At 49.6% G+C, this 17215-nt stretch overlaps 1 pseudogene; it reads right to left on the bottom strand.

Annotated features, from left to right (window-relative positions):
- Positions 1 to 14554, bottom strand: part of LOC144140080 (RILP-like protein 1) — a 37706-nt pseudogene extending 23152 nt beyond the window's left edge.
- Positions 14555 to 17215: the final 2661 nt, after the last annotated feature.

The raw sequence follows: 17215 nt of genomic DNA, 5'->3' as shown, positions 1-17215 counted from the left end.
CGCTCCTGCTACAGAAGCTCTGATCCTACTACAGCGTGCCAGGCACCCAGACCCGGCCCCACGACCGTCTTCTAGCCGTCCGCTTTCACCTCATAGCTTTCATGGTGCGCCCAGATCACCCACATCCTGCATTCAACCCGATTCTTTGGGGACCACGTTATCACCCTAGGCTAAGCCTAACGCTCCCTGGAAAGATACCGGCTCGCTAGCAGGGGAGGTGTCTGCCACGCTAGCTGCGTCCGCTTAACACAACAACCCCCCTGGTTGCCTCGCGTGCTGACTCGCCTACGCTACAAGTGCAGCCATGCCATCCGCTATGGAACGCGTCGTAGAAGGCCAGTCCATCGACCGCACCGTCCTCGACGAGCCGGGCTGGGAATGCATCCGCCGCAAACAGTTCGCGCACCCTGACTACCCCGCCCCGAACTTCCCCTGCACAAAAAGCGCCATCATAATTAGCAGCGGTGCGCCGCCACCACGTTTTCAGAAACGCCGACCCGCCCCAAAGCACCCGCAGCCAGCTTAGCCCCTTCCTGCAGACGACCTCAAGATCATACTCCACCCGCAAGGAGGAATGGCACTCCAAAGCATCTCCGCAGCAAACCTCACTGATATAATCAAAGAACATGCGCTGGTACCTTGTACGCCGCAAGAACAAGTCCGAACACACCATTGTTCCAACTTCATTACACTCCACACTCATTTAGAAAAAAGAGCCTATGAATACCTTGCCCTCACCTCCCTGAACTATCAAGACACCACGTACCTCCTCGGCAACCATACACCTGCCCCACCCAACACCACCTCAGGCGTGCTCTTTTACGTAGCACCTCTGACGGCTCGAACACCATCCTATGCAGTCTTGCAAACTACAACCGGGCTCTGCAATTTCTTGACGCCGAACGCATGAACAACACTAACCCTATTCAAATACTTTTCGATGGCAGCCTGGTTCCTTTCTGGGTATGCTATAAGCCGCTATTCGCAGCTACCCTTTCAAATACTAGTCTGAGGCATGTTTCAACTGCAGGACCTCTTGACACAGGAAAGACGTTTGGCCAAACTTGTCACCTATCTCAGGGTGCACCACTTGTGGCACCACCAACCCGGCCGAACTGCACCCCTGCGAGCCGTCATGTATTCTCTGTGGAGAAGCCCACATCACTGAAACAGCAGTATGCACCAAAAGGTTCCAGCCGTGATGCACACAGAAACATCAACCTGTCCGTAAATCCCTGTCAGACCGAGCCAAAACCTCTCCAACTGCATCTGGAACAGCACCCCTAACCTGTTCCAACTCATCGAAGACCTACAGCCAAGATTTTACGTCAACAGCAGGACCATCGAGTAGCTGCACTTCTACTCAGGTGAACTCCCGGGTTCTCCTCCCGCCTTCAAGCCTCCCTCACGCAAACACATCTACCACACACACCATCCCCTCACAATGCGAATCACTCATCAAGAAATTCCCGTCTCTTCGGGCAGAGGTCACCCGCCTTCGACAAGCAAACGCCCTACTCCGCCAGCAGCAACACAACCAATCCCAATCCCCTCCATTTCCCGTCCCTCCAGCCCATCCTCGACCCAACATCCGTCCCCATCCGAACGCCAACCGTCAAACGCAAAGCCCTTCTTCAGCAAAGGGTTTGGACAAATCAGACAAAATCCGCCCGGTCTAGAATAAGCCTTTGAAACACAACGACAAAAGTACCTAAACCTCCACCAAGCCACTGAGCTCCCAACAAGACGCTATCCCAGACCTATCAGTCACCGGCCACCTCCCGCACACCTCCTGGCTACCCACCCCCAACCACCTTGGTAGCGACCACTACATCATAAAAACAACACTTCATCGTTTTCATCGGCTATCATTTTTGATCACGTCTCACCACATTACTTACTGGGACGGCTTTCATGCCGAATGTGCCGAACTGCCACCCACCGAAGCCTTTCCTGAATCGGACCTAAATGGCTAACTCGCCGAAATATTCCGCATCAAGTCTACCCATGACACCGACGACGACACCGAAATAACCTCTGTCCTTGCCGACACCCGAGTGACGCATCTCTTAGAAGAACATAGTAGCATTGAACGTAGGAGACGCGCCCCCAAACACAGATGTGTCCTGCGCCACAAGATTTGCACACATCCAAACACAAATTAAAAACCACGCCGCAGCGCTCACCCCATTTCACTGGTACCAACTATGCGACGATATGCGTGCTGGGCTACCCATTAAACGCACGTGGGCGCTACAGAGACATTTACTGGACCCTACCACTACCAAGGAATACACTTCGTCCCCGATTCATTCCCTCATCCACACATACCCTGGTGTCACAGCCCAGCTGCTCTCCGAACTCCGGTCCCAATACGTTCCGCTCACTACCACTTACACTCGTATGGCTAATACATGGGCTTGCCTAAACCCCATTGGACGAGGACATCACCGTCGCAGAGACCCAAAATTTTACCACAAAACTTCGGCACTAAACAGCCCCCGGAGCGAATAACGTAACCAATAATTTCCTAAGCAAACTAGACGGATGCACCCTCGACACCATCTTGAAACTCTTCAACCACCACTGGCGATCTGGCAGCCTCCCCACTTCCTGGCGCCATGCCGATATCTCCCTCATACCCAAGCCGAATAAACTTATCAAAATCGAACATCTCCTACCGATATCCCTCACCTCGTGTTAGAAAAACTCCTTGCAGACATTATCACAAGCCGACTCACAACCTACCTAGAAGATCGTTACCTTCTCCCACACAACCTTACCAGCTTCCGACCAGGGCACTCCACTCATGACACCCACCTTCAACAACACAATGACTTTCCCATCCAAGAGTGAGATTGCGGCTATCCTATTCCTTCAACTTGCTCAAAGTATTCGATAACATCCCTCGCGCAGCCATCTCCCGGTCGCTAAATTTCCTCAATCTGGGATCACGCACTTACTACTATGTCACCTCCTTTCTTAGTAACGCCAAAGTAACCCTTCGCGTAAGGCCCCTTACCCCAGACCACTTCCCTCTACCACCAGTCGGCATCGCTCAAGGTTAAGTTATATCTCCCTTCTCTTTAACATTTCTATCATCCCGGAGGCCCACGCGCTACTAACCATCTCGAAAAAAACTTCCTGCGTTTTTTGCAGCCGCCCCTTTCCATACGGGCGATTTTCCGTGCAAGCTGGGTGAACTTCCCAAGCTCTGTTTGACCACAAGCAGCCATGGGACGCCATGTGGTAGGTCCCTTGAACCCCTTCGGGTGGGGTCTGGGACTACCTGGCAGCCACCAGTTCACATGGTACAAGCGCCCCCTGCCTCGGCGGGGGATAAAGGGCTTGGGCACGCACTACCACTGCGGCAGACGTGGTAGGTTCCTCTGGAGCCGCTGTACACCCACCAGAATAAAAATGGGGACAGGCGCCCCCGTACGGGGGATCCAGGGTACTGGAAACCATTCCACCAGGTCGGTTTTTACCATGGGGTACGAGAATGTGGTAGATACTTAGGTTCTGCTGTGCACCAACCAGTGAAAATTGGTTCAAGCACCCCCTGCACAGGGGATCTCGGGCTGGAGAAGTTACCCGACTTTGTTGGGAAATGCCCCAGTGGAAGGGCTTGTAACTTTTAACCGCAGCGAGGTCTCAGAGGTACAGGACTCGATTTATATGCGGGCGGTACTGGGTTCGAATCCCGGTACCGCTGGGCACCCACCGGTTTCTTTAATGGGTACAGGCGTCATGGTCGAGTGCGGACTCTTGAAAGAAGAATCCCATCCTGGAAAGCTGCCTTTAACCTATCGAGGTGCCCCTAACCCTTGTCCATCTGGCGTGGCCCCCGGCCATCATGCCGCGTTGCGCCAATACCGGGGGTGAAAGAGTCTGGCGGCATGTCCTACCACAGGCGGTTGCGAGTTGAGCGTACATCGTGGCTGTGGAAGGCACCATGTGAATTCGTGTTCCTTGTGGCGCCGGGCACCTACCGGTAAAATAGGTACAAGCGACTCTCCGGCCTGGCGCTAGGCCCTTGTGTGGGACTGCAACATTTGGGAAGTTCACCTGGCTTGCACAGGAAATCGCCCCTATGGAAAGGAGTGGCTGCAAAAACTTTTATTGTGATGTCTTCAGCGTATGCAATTGACATCACCCTCTGGATGACCAGCGGTGGTGACGCTCATATCGAAGAGATGCTGCAGCTAGGAGCATAAACTGTGAGCACAGACGACCGTAAAATCGATCTATCATGTTCACCGCGCAAATGAGAACTTTTCATTATACATCCCATCTGTTCACACCAAGCCCCGCGCCCCCCCCTTGCTGTCTGGATTGACAACACCCAAGTGCCTATCGTACCCTCCGAACGCATATTGGCGTCACCATACAATCTAACCGCGGATTTTCGCTCACCTTCCAACGACTCCACTCGCACACTATTTAGACCATAGGACTCGTATGACGCATTACACCTTGGCACCAGGGCCTGACGGAGCTCGACTGCAGCTGCTGCAGTATTTTTTAATCAGCAGGTTCACGTACCACCTGCCTTACGGCAAGTTCACCCGAACCGACAAAGCCAAATGGGACTTCCTTCTCCGCAAACTCCAGTTGGCTGCTCGTTTGCTTCCTCCGAATGCCCCTACTGAATGCCTTCTGCTTGGCGTACATAACACCGCGTCTGAACTCATCGATGCCGACCGCACAGCCCAAATCCACCGACTGGTCCGCAACCACAGTGGGCGTTTCATTATTACTCGACTCTCCATCTAAACCCCTATCTTCCCCCATCATCCTTTCACATCCCCGGGAATTTCGCCAACTCATAATAATTGAGCCACTACCTCGCAACTCGAGTCCCACAATACAAGCGGCCCGACGTGCTGCACGCGCGGCGAACCTTCAACGCCTTCACCACCCTCCCCTCATACCATCTAAGTAGACGCTGGTAGCTAGCCCTCCCAAGCTGCATGTTCTATAGTAGTGCTTTCCGAGGCTTGCACACCTCAGGACTGCCTCACCGCTCGCACGAGTTCAGCCACAGAGGCGGAGGAGGATCTCCTAGCCCAAGACCCCTGTCCAGACACCATTCTTTTGGATTTGCAACCCGCAAACGGAATTTTTTAATATGGCAGGATATCTAAAATTGCCCTTCAAACTTTACCCCCAAAACCAACTCCCCAGCTACGTGTCTTATTGTTGGTCCCCGTCTATACGGGAACGAGGACGCCAAAACAGAAGTTCATGCTATGACTACCCGAGCAGGCCCTTCGTTTGATACGAACCACGGCCGTCCCAGCTCCCGGTAGATTCTCATCTCGTAGCAAGATATCACACAGCATTAGCACCTCTTCCACCGCCACCATACCCCCCACCCCCCAGCCTCACACTGGAGGAGGCCAGAACCTGGCGCCTCCTCCAGACGCACTCCTTCCACTCATACCACCCCTCTTTTTCTCCCCACTCTTCGAATTCTGGCGCCCGAACTGTCAACTACCCTCTCTCTGTGGCTCCCCGCGGTCTCCTTTTTCCGCTTTCCGCACACCCACCCATTGGGAGCGGGCTTTATGGTGCTCGACCCTGGATACCCAGACCACCCTAGTCTCCATGGCCGAAACGGTTGCGGAGGCCCTCTGTGCCCCCGCCGTCTCCTCCCCCTGAATTAGATGTAAATAAAGCAGTTCTCTCTCTCTCCGTCAGTGGCTACCGATGCTTCTTCACCTAGATCTGTGTGGGACCTCCACCCGATGACGATGATAACATGAAAACAATGTGCACATAGCTTTTCGCTTTGTTCATCCGAGAACCACAGAAACATAGAAATCCGCATTTGTGTTTCTTTTCCCTACAGCTCTATTTTTGTAGATTTTATAAACAAAGCCCCATCGGGTACGCCTCCCTTACATCTCTAGAGCTTCAGGCAAGTGTTATATTTACTGTGTCGCTGGGCCCAGTGAACGAAACTAGACTCCTTAAAACCTCATTAGGCATCAGAAATTGATTTTCGACCCGTCGCGAAATACGTAGATTCAAAAGTTGATGGGTAATGCAACCGCGCAAATTAGTGACCGGCGAGCACTATAACCAATTCTTTGACACCTGACCTGTCCTGGCACTCTACTCCTACTTGCACGAAGTATTTTGTAAAGTTAGCGTTTTTTCACCAAGCTCTATTTTATTTTGGCGGCAGTGCAGCAGCGGCTACTGGCCGTAACTTCCGCATTACAGGACAAAATAAGAAGAAAAAAAGCCGAGTGCTCGAGATCGCGTGCCTTACGCAGGTCCCCTACCAGAGCCAACCGTGCGTCCTTGGAACGTGCGGTAACTTTAGTAAAAAACTAAGACACTAGCGCTAATACAAATTTATTAGGGCTTACCTAGCTTGGGATAGGTGGTGACAAGTGGGCCAATTCTTCTCGCGCCGACTCGCAAATCTGACTCCCGCTGTGTCCACAGATGCCAAAGGGCTAGTGGGAGTCTACACTGCTTAGAATGACCTTCATCTACCAGTCGCCACAAAGAAGACAGAGACCTCTCCGATGGGTATGATGACCACTAGCACAGCAACATTCCCAAAACACTATTATAATAAAATTTAAATACGTGTTCATCAATGCACACCCCCAACAGCTTTGCTATTCAATTCTTTCGCACAAGCGCAAGCTTCCAGAAACTTGGCATTTGCGTTAATCTCATTTTATTCTTTGTCCACGTTTTATCTATATCTGATGTTTTGAAATTACTTCATTGTAGTTACCTCTGGAAATTCTGGAACGCGGGCTATAGTAAATGGTCTTAGGCGAGTCAAAATCAAAACCATATGATCCCACTACCACTTGTGGGCGTTACAAAAAGTGGTGCACAAGCCGTCAGGACAACACCCGAGCATGGTAAGCCCCCCTTCCGCCCTTCCATATATCTGCCACCCGGCGCATAATAATTAGACGCAATGCGAGGCACTTTGTTTGGCGCCGCCGTCACTCCTTCCATCGAGGTACAAGTGTGCTCCCCGCACCTATTTTTGTGTCGCGGGCCCTACGAAGGCCCCCCACACCAGGGACCGTTCTTTCAGAAGAGTTCACGTACTCCAACTGCACTTTTCAAGCTGATGCCATCATCGATACCAGGGCCACCGATTCTGAGGACTAGCCAAAATAAATAAGCAGGAGAAAGGTGCTGTCTCCTTACTTCGTCTCAGTCTCTGCACTTCTGTCTCCTTACAAGTGGAGCCCCCCCAACCGACAGGGCTGGTACGCAGGACGCGGGGCCAGCCGCCTTTACGACATCTGTGCATAAGGGTGTGAGAAAGCTGCATTTCTCTAAGCTATTATCTGGGTTGGCAAACGAAAGCAATAACGCTGCGCAGCCGCATGAAAATGTCCTGTGTGAAGCCAACAAAACAAGCTCAACGTAAGGAAATGGATTCAAAAATTGTTAGAACAAATACTAGAGAATTAGGTGCGCAAAAAAAAAAAACAGGCCAGAAAAAAGGACAAGAACTGAACAGAACAATGCTACATCTCATTCTTTTTTGCTGCGCCTTTTCCGCGCTGAGCTTTGACCATCAACGTTGAATAACTCACCCAAATTAGGATTTATTAGGTGTATGGATGGGTACGGTGGCTGTAGGTATTTGTGCTGAGCTGCTAACAACTGCTTCTGCAAAGTACAGGGGAGCCGTGAATGCTAGAAATTGCGCTTTAAATTGAAGGGCGGACGGAATGAAACATAGTCGTAGAAAAGAGCAAAGCAATAAAGGGGAAGAGAGAGAGTCTATGGGTGGACGTACAGGCACAAACGGGCGCTTGTGTGCACTTGGGCAGTAAAGGGTGGTCCATCCCAATATTTGCTTCAGCCTCTTTGTAAAGTATATGAGCTGCAAAATAGATGCAACAGGGAGGCCAGTGGGAACAAGGCGGGCTGAGTAGCTAGGGTAGACGAAAACCGTGTGTATTACGAGTGCTAAGTAGTGCCAAGCCTTTGACATCACACTACGAACTATTTCGAGGGCAGCGTAGTTAGCGGTTATGTGGCTTCGCAAAGCATAAATTGAACAGAAAAGTTGCCCATATTCGGGTTGCGCGAGGAAAGATTGTTTGAGATGTGTCCAGTTGCGTAATAAACCAAAAAAATGAGGACGTGTTTTGAATATTAGCTGGCAGACGCAAGTACTACTATTGAGTGCAAAAACCTCCTAAATTCAGGACGCCTAGTCGTGATGCACTCAAACGTGTGGGAGATCACAGCCACGCACTAGGCGTGGAAATGCATGCGTGTTACCACGCTATGTCGAGAGATGCTTGAATAGAAGATGATGACATTGATCATAGAATAGTAAATGAGACGGGTTATGGTTTTAACTTGCATTTAGGATAATATGAACTCGACACTACTCGAGGTCTGGTTTTGTGGGCCGTTGTGAAATATAGTATGCTCTGTTACGTGAGCAAATAATTTTAAAGAGGGTGCGTCACTGTTTTTTGCAAGACAGTTGAGCAGATATGTTATTTGTGGGACTCCAGATAGTTTTAAATTGTGTAAGAAGCATTGAAGACGCCGCCAATGCTAAGACTGGTGATGAACCCAAGACAGTAAAAAACTTCATTTAGCACAAAAAAGATATTTCATAGAATTTGTACCACACAATTAGTGAGACCTCGTAGGGACGGTGATTACAGAGCAGGCAACTAAATGTTTCAGAAAACTGGAGAGAGCGTCCAGTGGCTCTATAAGCACGTTATTAACGCCGATAAATGTTAGCTAGTGGTTTAGGATCGCCGTATGGTAGGCATGGTAACCTGGGATAGTTCTAATCCCATGCGTTTCCTGCAAAACAAGGGTTATAATAAGCAGGTATGAATGGAGAAGTGTATAATAAACTAGGTTCCGGCCGCTCTAATAACCTAATGCCGATCCTTAGTACTCGGCATCTAGGACGAGTTCAGTGAAGAGGGGCGTCCAACCCTTCTAGAGAAGATGAAGCCAGTCGTCTAAAGGTATAGGAATAGAAACAAAAGTATTTATTTTATAGAAATACTTGCAGTGTGGTGTTTATTTTTCAGAACGGATAGTAAAGGCTGAAGTTATGGCGGTGCTTTTGACCGAGTAGGCCAAGAAACAATTTGGATTGGGTGCGCGGGACGGCTTTCTAGCTTCATAGCTAGCTTCACAAGCAGCATGTTTAGCTTCAAGAGTAGGCGGTAAGAGAATCGCCAAGGCGGTGCGAAAGAATTTGGATAGTGTGCCAATTTATTCTTGGTGTTCGTGCTAGTGGCGTAAGAGAATTCCATGTTGAAGCAATAATAAGCCGCTGCTCCCGTCGATTCAGGAAGGAGAACTGAAGCAAAACAGCGCAAAAAAATGAAGGACGAGGGAGAACACACACACGAGCGCTGACAACAACTGAGCACGTTTATTGCAAACGCAAATATATACGCTATACAATCAGAGATACAAAAAACAACCACAAGATAAGCAAACAGCGTAAGCATTTTTTCGCCGCGCCCGAACTAATCACACCACTCTGGGTACTGCTTCATCTTTTCAAATACATCATCTCTTTCGCAGTTAAGGTGACCGATGACTTGCTGACGCACTTATCCCCTCTCTCGGCGATTTGGAATGCTTCAACGATTTCCCGCGTGATTTGGTCCTTGTGCTTCTTGATGAGGTCGCATCTTTCGAGAAAAGGCCAACAATCTTTGCAAGATGCGCAGTGGGTGGCAAGGTTGCTTCCTGTGCGATTTTTGACTGTATTCGCGTGTTCTCTTAATCGGTCGTTTACGCGTCTTCCTGTCTGTCCAATGTACGAGCAACCGCAGGAAAGTGGAATGTCATACACCACCGCGGTGTCGCACTCCCGATAGCGCTTGTCATGCTTCTTACGGCACGGTTGGGCCCTTGGCGCGTCACTATTCACTCGGCGGCACATACCGTTCAACTTGGTCCTCGCCGAAAAAACTACCCTCACATCAGCTCGGTTTCCCCCCTGTTTTAGCCTATGGGAAACCCCGTGCACATAGGGAATGACAGCTATTTTCTTCTTCTCCTGGTCACTTGTCTTTTTTGTCCTTTTCCCCCTCAGTTCGGCCACCAACCTTTCGGCAACGGCCCCCAGAAATTCGCGTTTTTTCGCGCTGTTTTGCTTCAGTTCATAATGAACCAACTGGCCCCACTTCAGACATTAATAAAGGAAGGAGAAAACACAGATGTAGAGTCAATACGCGTATATAACGACGATGCGTTCAACGAATGGCGTAGAGCAACTGATTAAGTATCAGGCTTAATGGGGGGAGTTGAATGGGTGGTCTCTTGAACTAGCGCAAAACTAGGCGAGGTAGAAAGCCATTTTGATGCATGAGGGTGACCGTTCAATACTGAAAGGGCGGGTAATAATAAGAGTATAGTGCGTGTTTACTTGAAAGAAACCCACTGGGTTGTGCACAGAGTGGGCGGTAGGGTACGTTGGCAGAAGTGCCGCACAACCGTGGCACTTTGCTGGAGCACTGTGTTGCAGGCAGTGCACGGGTCGGTGTCCCACGCCGAGTCAAAGGCTGAAGGTTGTGAGTTTCATTTTTATGAAGAGGTCCAGTTTTCCCGGCCAGAGAAACAGGATGTCTTACTTCATGCGCAATGTAAGAGCTCAGCAATTCTAGGGCACCTTGAGTTAATCGACGTCTGGGAAGCGTTTAACATTTTTTCGTCGAATTGCAGAAAAAATTCATGGCGGCGGCCTTTGACGGTCCGGTCAAACGCCGCCGCCTACACGTGTCCCAGAAACTTCAGCTCTGTGATAGCAAGGCGAAATATCCCAAGTGTTTGCGACAGATGGGCTGACCGCACTGCCTTATCATCATCTTTGTGCCTGTTGAAGTGCTCTTCAAGTGTTGTCGAAAATTCATAAACATTAACTAGTCACAGCACGCTTTTTTGCCACAGCAAACCAGTGATTATGGCGTCCAGAATTTTCTGGAATATAGCAGGGGTGGAACAATGGCCGAACGGAAGCACCTAAAAACGCAAGGGTACAAAGTGCTTCCGTAGAGACTATTTGGGTGTTGAAAACCGATGAGCGGCCGATGTAGAGAGAGGATACCTTTATTGTGCCATTTGCAAGAATCATTGCTAAAAAGCCTAATGATGATGGCACGCACCACCTCGTTCTCCCACCACTCAGTTCAAGCCAGGTTCGTCGTCCTCTTCTTGTTCCCGTCGCTTTATATATGTAACAGGCTCCGGGCAAGCCAGATATGAAGCAGCAGGTTGCAGCTGGGTGAGGGATCTGGACATTAGAGCAGGGCATCTTTACCATTTGATCCACTTTGATCCATGTCAACATTACCCTCGACAATTTCTCGGTGGTATAGAAGTTGCACAGGTCAGTGCAAAATTGTCCCAGAAGAGGTACGGAATTTACACGAACCACCTTTACTACTTCTGCCTGGGAAAAGGTCTGTCACAACCAGCATCTTCCACATTTGTCTCGATGTGCCTCTTTCTTCCAAAAAGACGACGTCTCCCAACTTGACGGACGCTTGTGATCAGCTATCTCTGATTGGTGCAGAGCGAAATCTAGAATGTACTCACGCCGCCTTCGTGCCCAAAGCGCATTCAATAGCTTTTCCCGAGGCCTCCTACTTTTACGCAGTATCTCAGCTGACTGATGCTTCGTTGAGTTAAGAATTGATGAGTCATAATTTAGCATGGTCAGCTGTTGTCCCTCCAGAAAATGTCCTTGTGGTAATGACCTGGATTCAGAGGGCTCCGAGTATGTGTAAGAAATAGGACCAGGGTTAAGCAATGCTTCTACTTGCGTGATGATATTGGAAAGTTCTTCATAGGTGGGACAATTCTTTCCAAGTATTTGCTTCAGTATATTTTTGCTGGACTGAATGAGTCATTCCCGGAAACTTACCCACCAATATGCACTAGCTTTGAAAATAAGGAACCCATATTCGATTTTGATCAGAGGAAGGAGTTTTCTTTTTGGAGCCCGTGCTTCGGTGCGTGACGATGTGAAAACGAGCTAAAAATATAAATAGGGCCCATGAAGTGCTCCACACTTAAAACGACAGGGATGAAGTTCACTGGCAACATGTTTTGTGCGAGAAATCATCTCATTATATATACATAGTATAAAGATTTTAATTGTGTAAACACTAAAGTATATAAGTACTAAGTACTAAGTATAAAGTATAACTACTAAAGTGTAAAGATTTAAAGTGTAAAGACAGTGTTGAAGTGCCTGTCTTGTGATATTTGTGACCGCCATCGGTATTTAATTATGAGGGGGCCTTCGTTTCCTGGCTTCTCTTTGGGTGTCACTATATGTCGGTCTCTAATATAATATTTGTTAGACTCGGCAGAGCAGATAAGAAAAAAATGCTTTTGGCATCGCGAAAATTCTGCATTTTGGATTGAGGTCCCCGTGCCTCCCAGGAGCGAACGAGTAAGCTCATCCACAAGCATTTGCTGATGCCGGTTACAATTGCGATTTTTTTCCGTATGTTTTAGGGCATACGTTGGCGAAATAATATTCATTTTGTCTGGTATATTTCACGAGAAATTTAGAAGTAGAGAACACAAGTAGAGAACACTGCGGAAGCGCGCCGATAGAAAACACGCAGTGCACATTCAATGCGGCTTGATCACAGTAAAAAGCATGTAGCTGCTGAACTGGAGGTGGTTGTCGTTTTGACCGAAGTGGTATGGGCAAGCTTGCATGGTGGGCGTCCTTTTTTGCGGTCCTGATATTGCGTGTTCACAGCGTCTTGCGAGCTGCGTCGTCTTCTCGAGGTAAGTGGTAAAATATGCACTTCCGTCACACCAAGGTTGACTCAATAAAGCACCTTACACGTCCGCTTTATCGTATTCGGGTCTTCTTTTGGCGACGCCATGACAACGCAGTTATGAGGCTTAAAAAGCCTGCTGCGTAAAACGGAAATCCTCAACCGGACCTGCGTAGGGCGATTCTCGCGATAGCCGCTAGCGAGCAAGCACAAACAAGCAGTCACCAATAGCCACTCTAATAGTGTCAAGTAGCCGAAGACAGCGCCACTTCGTTTGAAGCGCTTGTGACCTCGTGCAACGTCCGTCGCCCGAGTGTGCCGGAATCACTTTCAGTGATAACCTCATAAATGGGTTGGCCAAGTGGTCAATGGGCTCTGCAAGGCCCGAAGTACCGTTCCAGGCTCTTTTCAGTACGTTCGAGTGGTCGAGTGGGTGACAAATGCACCTAGGTTCACAAGGGTGATATTCGGCGTCTCCACTTAGGAGGTTGTAGTGTTCAGAATCCTGCAGATGCTGGTCCGTAGTACGTAGGCAAGCAATCTGGCGGGCTTCGTTCATATGGTACAGGTATCCTGGACGTCCGCGTTCAGGTCCTCATTATGCACGCGTGCCTGCATGGTGTAGAGAAGAAACGTCGGCTGTGGACCGTATGGAAGCTCGAATTGAATTACTCACGTAGTTTTTGGTACAGCTTTATTGTACTCGAACAGGACATAAGAGATTATTTCGTCCCATGTTTTATGCTGACTTCGACGTACATACACAGCATATCGTCTATTGTCTTGTTTGAGTGTTGCGTTAGTCCGTTTGTATAAGATTTGTACGCCGTTGTCCACCGGTGATCCGTGTTTGGTGTACTGTAGCACGATTTGCATGAGCTCCGCCGTGGAATGCACTTCTGCGATCTGTGATCAGAACCTCAGAGTCACCATGTCGCAGCACAAATACATAAAAAAGGAACTCTAAAATTCCTTCTGCAGTACCCTCTCAAGAGACCGGTCTTTGTATTGAGTGTCATGCAGTCGATCACTACGACAATCAACTATTCGTCAGGCCCTACCACAGTAACCGGGCCGAGAAGATTCATTGCGATGTGATGGAAGTGCTGCAATGATACAGCGATCGGTTGAAAAAGTCCGGCAGGTGTTTTTGGTGGCATTTGTTGTAGCCGGTAGTTGTGGCACATCCCTACCTAGGGGAAGGCATCGGATACAAGGCGGGCTCAATAGCACCGGGAGTGTATGATGATAATAAAGAGGCGGCTCGCACGGGCACGCGGCGACGGGCATAGCTAGATCCTCGTGGCTCGTGTCAGTGGCTCGTGTTCTGCCACAGGAATCGGACGATCGGCTGCTTGGCCATTTTCTCCGTCGCTTTCTGCGACATTCTGGTGCCGAAATCCTGGAGATGAAACCACAAACCGAATCGACCGGACTGAATGAATGTCGACTGAATGGATTCCTTGGGATCCAGCTGATTTCAGATGCTGTTCGCTGCTCGCGCTCGTGCCGCGTGCTATCCTGTCGCCCGGCTTCGCTGCCGTCTGCCTTGGAGGATGTACACCACCGCCATGACTTCGTGAGCCAAGCCATCGAAAGGGACATAGCAGCAATTTCTATAGAATCGTTTTTGAAGAATCGTATCTGGAGAATCGTTTCTGCAGAATTCAGACTTACCGACCGAGCATAATTGCACTCACCTGCTCGCCGTCAACACCAAGTATGAGGAAATGAAGGTCCTTGACAAACGCGTCCTGGACCATGTTTCCATCTTCATAGTAGAGCTCCGGTTGTTGCTATTTCAGTAAAAGCACCCCAGAAAGGCTGAAGTCCCGAAACAGTTCCACCGAGACTGACAACATACACTTCATCAGAACAGTGCAGACGGGCTTAAAGCGCAGCATTGTTACGCAGATTACTGGTACCAGCAGAAGCACAGCGTTCACTTAGAAAATACTGCGACAAAAAAGGATACGACAGGGAGTAAAGATTAGCAAGTTGCTCGCTGTCGCATCGTTGTTAGGGCTGTTTTTTTCTAAGTAGCATCATGCACCAACTAGCCTGTCTCTGTTCCCTTGTTCAGTTCGTTACAGCGTTCAGCTTCATATCAGTCAGTCATTTCACTCGCTCGCTCCAGCTTGCTGCGGCAAGCTTCCCGGATGACTGCGGACTCATATGCGCCCTCCTCATTTCCCAAACTAAAATGGCTGACGCCAGTCCGCAACCTGCACCTCTTGGTCGTAGTCGACATGAGGGTTGCGTTCGGTTCCTCGATTGCCACCCGGTCGCCTTGTGATCCGCGGTTACCGGAGGAGTCATAAGGGAATTCGCCTTTCAGGGGCAGCTGTCCTCGATTGGCGCGCTCCGCTGTGTGCCCCTGGCAGGTACGCGTGTAGCCTGCGCAGAGCGCGATGGCTTTCAGCTGGTGACAGGTGACCAGTTGTTCCCGTGTTTTGCCCGGATCAGGATGGTGATCTCCGCCACCATGCTACCCGAACGGCGATCGTAGTAGCGGGTACGACCGCTTCCAGGATCCGTTCAGGGGGCCGCCGAGCGTGGTACGTGAAGCTGCACCGTCAGCATTCACGAGTTTGCCAGCACAGGCTTCTTCAAGAGATTCACGTCACCCGATGTTCCAGCTGAGTGCGTCGATCAGAGGCAGAGATTTACCCAAACATTCAGAGCAGAAGAGAAGCGAGCGCCGGGCGCTGCCCGGACTCCATCGTGAAGGGGGAATGCAGCCCGCGCGCGAAGCCCAACCGAAGAGTACCCCTCTGAGCAACACCCAGGCGGCACAGAAAGTGTTCCAAAGAGCGGCCCGTCTATGGCCGCTTTCTAGCATGTCCGGCCAGCATACAGGTTATGGCAGCCACTGATAATACGATGAGCGACCAACATTCGGCAACCAGAGCTTCGGCATTTTTCCGGCCGCCCGTGTTCGGACGTGCAACGGCAGCTACCCGGATGTCAGATATTCAGTTCACTTTCGACTGCCGAAGATGAGAAAGAGAACGGCCGAAGTACGGCTATAGGTCATTCATTTTCCTTCGGGAAGCGGTGTTCATCCGAAGCGTGGCAAGCGACCGCCTACAGAATATCCTTATTCATGTGGCAGCTGGTGTTCGAAAGAAGACCAGCCAGAGCGCGGCTTCATTGCATTCGCTCTTTCAACGGTGAACCACGAGTCCAGCGGCAGAATATTCGTTTTCTTCGGAAAAACGGTGTTATACAGGAGACGGGCCTACGCACGGCCCCAGAATGTATATTTTTCATTCTGTTGGCGGTCCTCGGCCGAAGCATGGCAAGCTAACGGCCGCAGAAGTTTTGGCAACCGGTGTTCAAGAGGAGACCAGCCTATGTCAGGTCTCACGTTATACATCATTCTTTCGGTAAGCGGCGTACAGCCGAACAACGGCATGGGTCTCGCGCCGAAAATTCATGCACAGACCTGTTTGGAAGGAGACCCACCATTGTAGGACCAGTTTTTCTTTGGGGAAAGAAAGAGCGTTAGGGAGCCCAATGACGCAGACGCGTGTTATATCCGCTCGGTGTTTGTACGCTTTAAATAAACGAACTTCATTTTACAAAAACTAATGAGTGTTCTGCGTGAATCGGCAAGGTGCAAGTACTCACTGGACATTACCAGGGAACAATTTAAACCATCGGACAGCCATTTAGTGCAACAAGAAAACTGTGGCACACCATTGGGTGAGCTAATCCTCGCCAGTCATAACCGCTACCACGCCTCGCCCACCGGCTTCGTCGACGCATCAGATCGAGGCAATTCGCCCCATCACAAAATGAAGAGAATTGAAGACATCGACCCTGCAGAGATGTTCTACCCGAGTTGGCGGGGGTTCAGCAAAATAAATGGCCTTAAAAGGCGTCGAGCAATCGGCTGCCATGTAGGAGCTCAACCAGCGCCTTGTGAAGGACTCCTAATCAAAGGCAAGGGCGCTCAAAAGCGCATGTTTTCGGCTATTGTTTTTACTATATTACTTCAAAAAACAATGCTGCACTATTTTGTTGGCGAGAAACGTAGATGAGGCTAAGCTCGTGCAGTGGTTGGCTCAACTTCGTAACCGACTTCATGGGATTTCATGACTGTGTACTTGGAAAAACGTGTTAATTTAAATGTCCCATAACAACAAAGCCTTGCGAATGACGAAGCCTGGATTATTATAGTTGCGGTGTTTGAAGGTGAGCTGAGCTACACTTCAAAAATGACTCATTTGTTCAAACATAATCGCCAGCATCCTAGCAAACACAAATTACGTCGGGGTTTTCAAGCTCAACGCAGCTTGTTGAGTTCACACACGATTTGGCTCTAGCAAGAGATAAGCTTAAAGTAGTTGACTGTATTTTCTTGTACTGCAAAAAAAAGCATTTGGAGGTGTTCCATATCAGCTTCTTGTTAATACATT

Source organism: Haemaphysalis longicornis, unplaced genomic scaffold (genome assembly GCF_048455015.1).
Source record: "Haemaphysalis longicornis isolate Haplotype H1 unplaced genomic scaffold, Haemaphysalis longicornis Haplotype H1 scaffold_5, whole genome shotgun sequence".
NCBI classification, from domain to species: Eukaryota; Metazoa; Arthropoda; class Arachnida; order Ixodida; family Ixodidae; genus Haemaphysalis; species Haemaphysalis longicornis.
The sequence above is the reverse complement of the archived record's forward strand: the minus strand, read 5'-3'. Positions and strand labels throughout refer to the sequence as shown.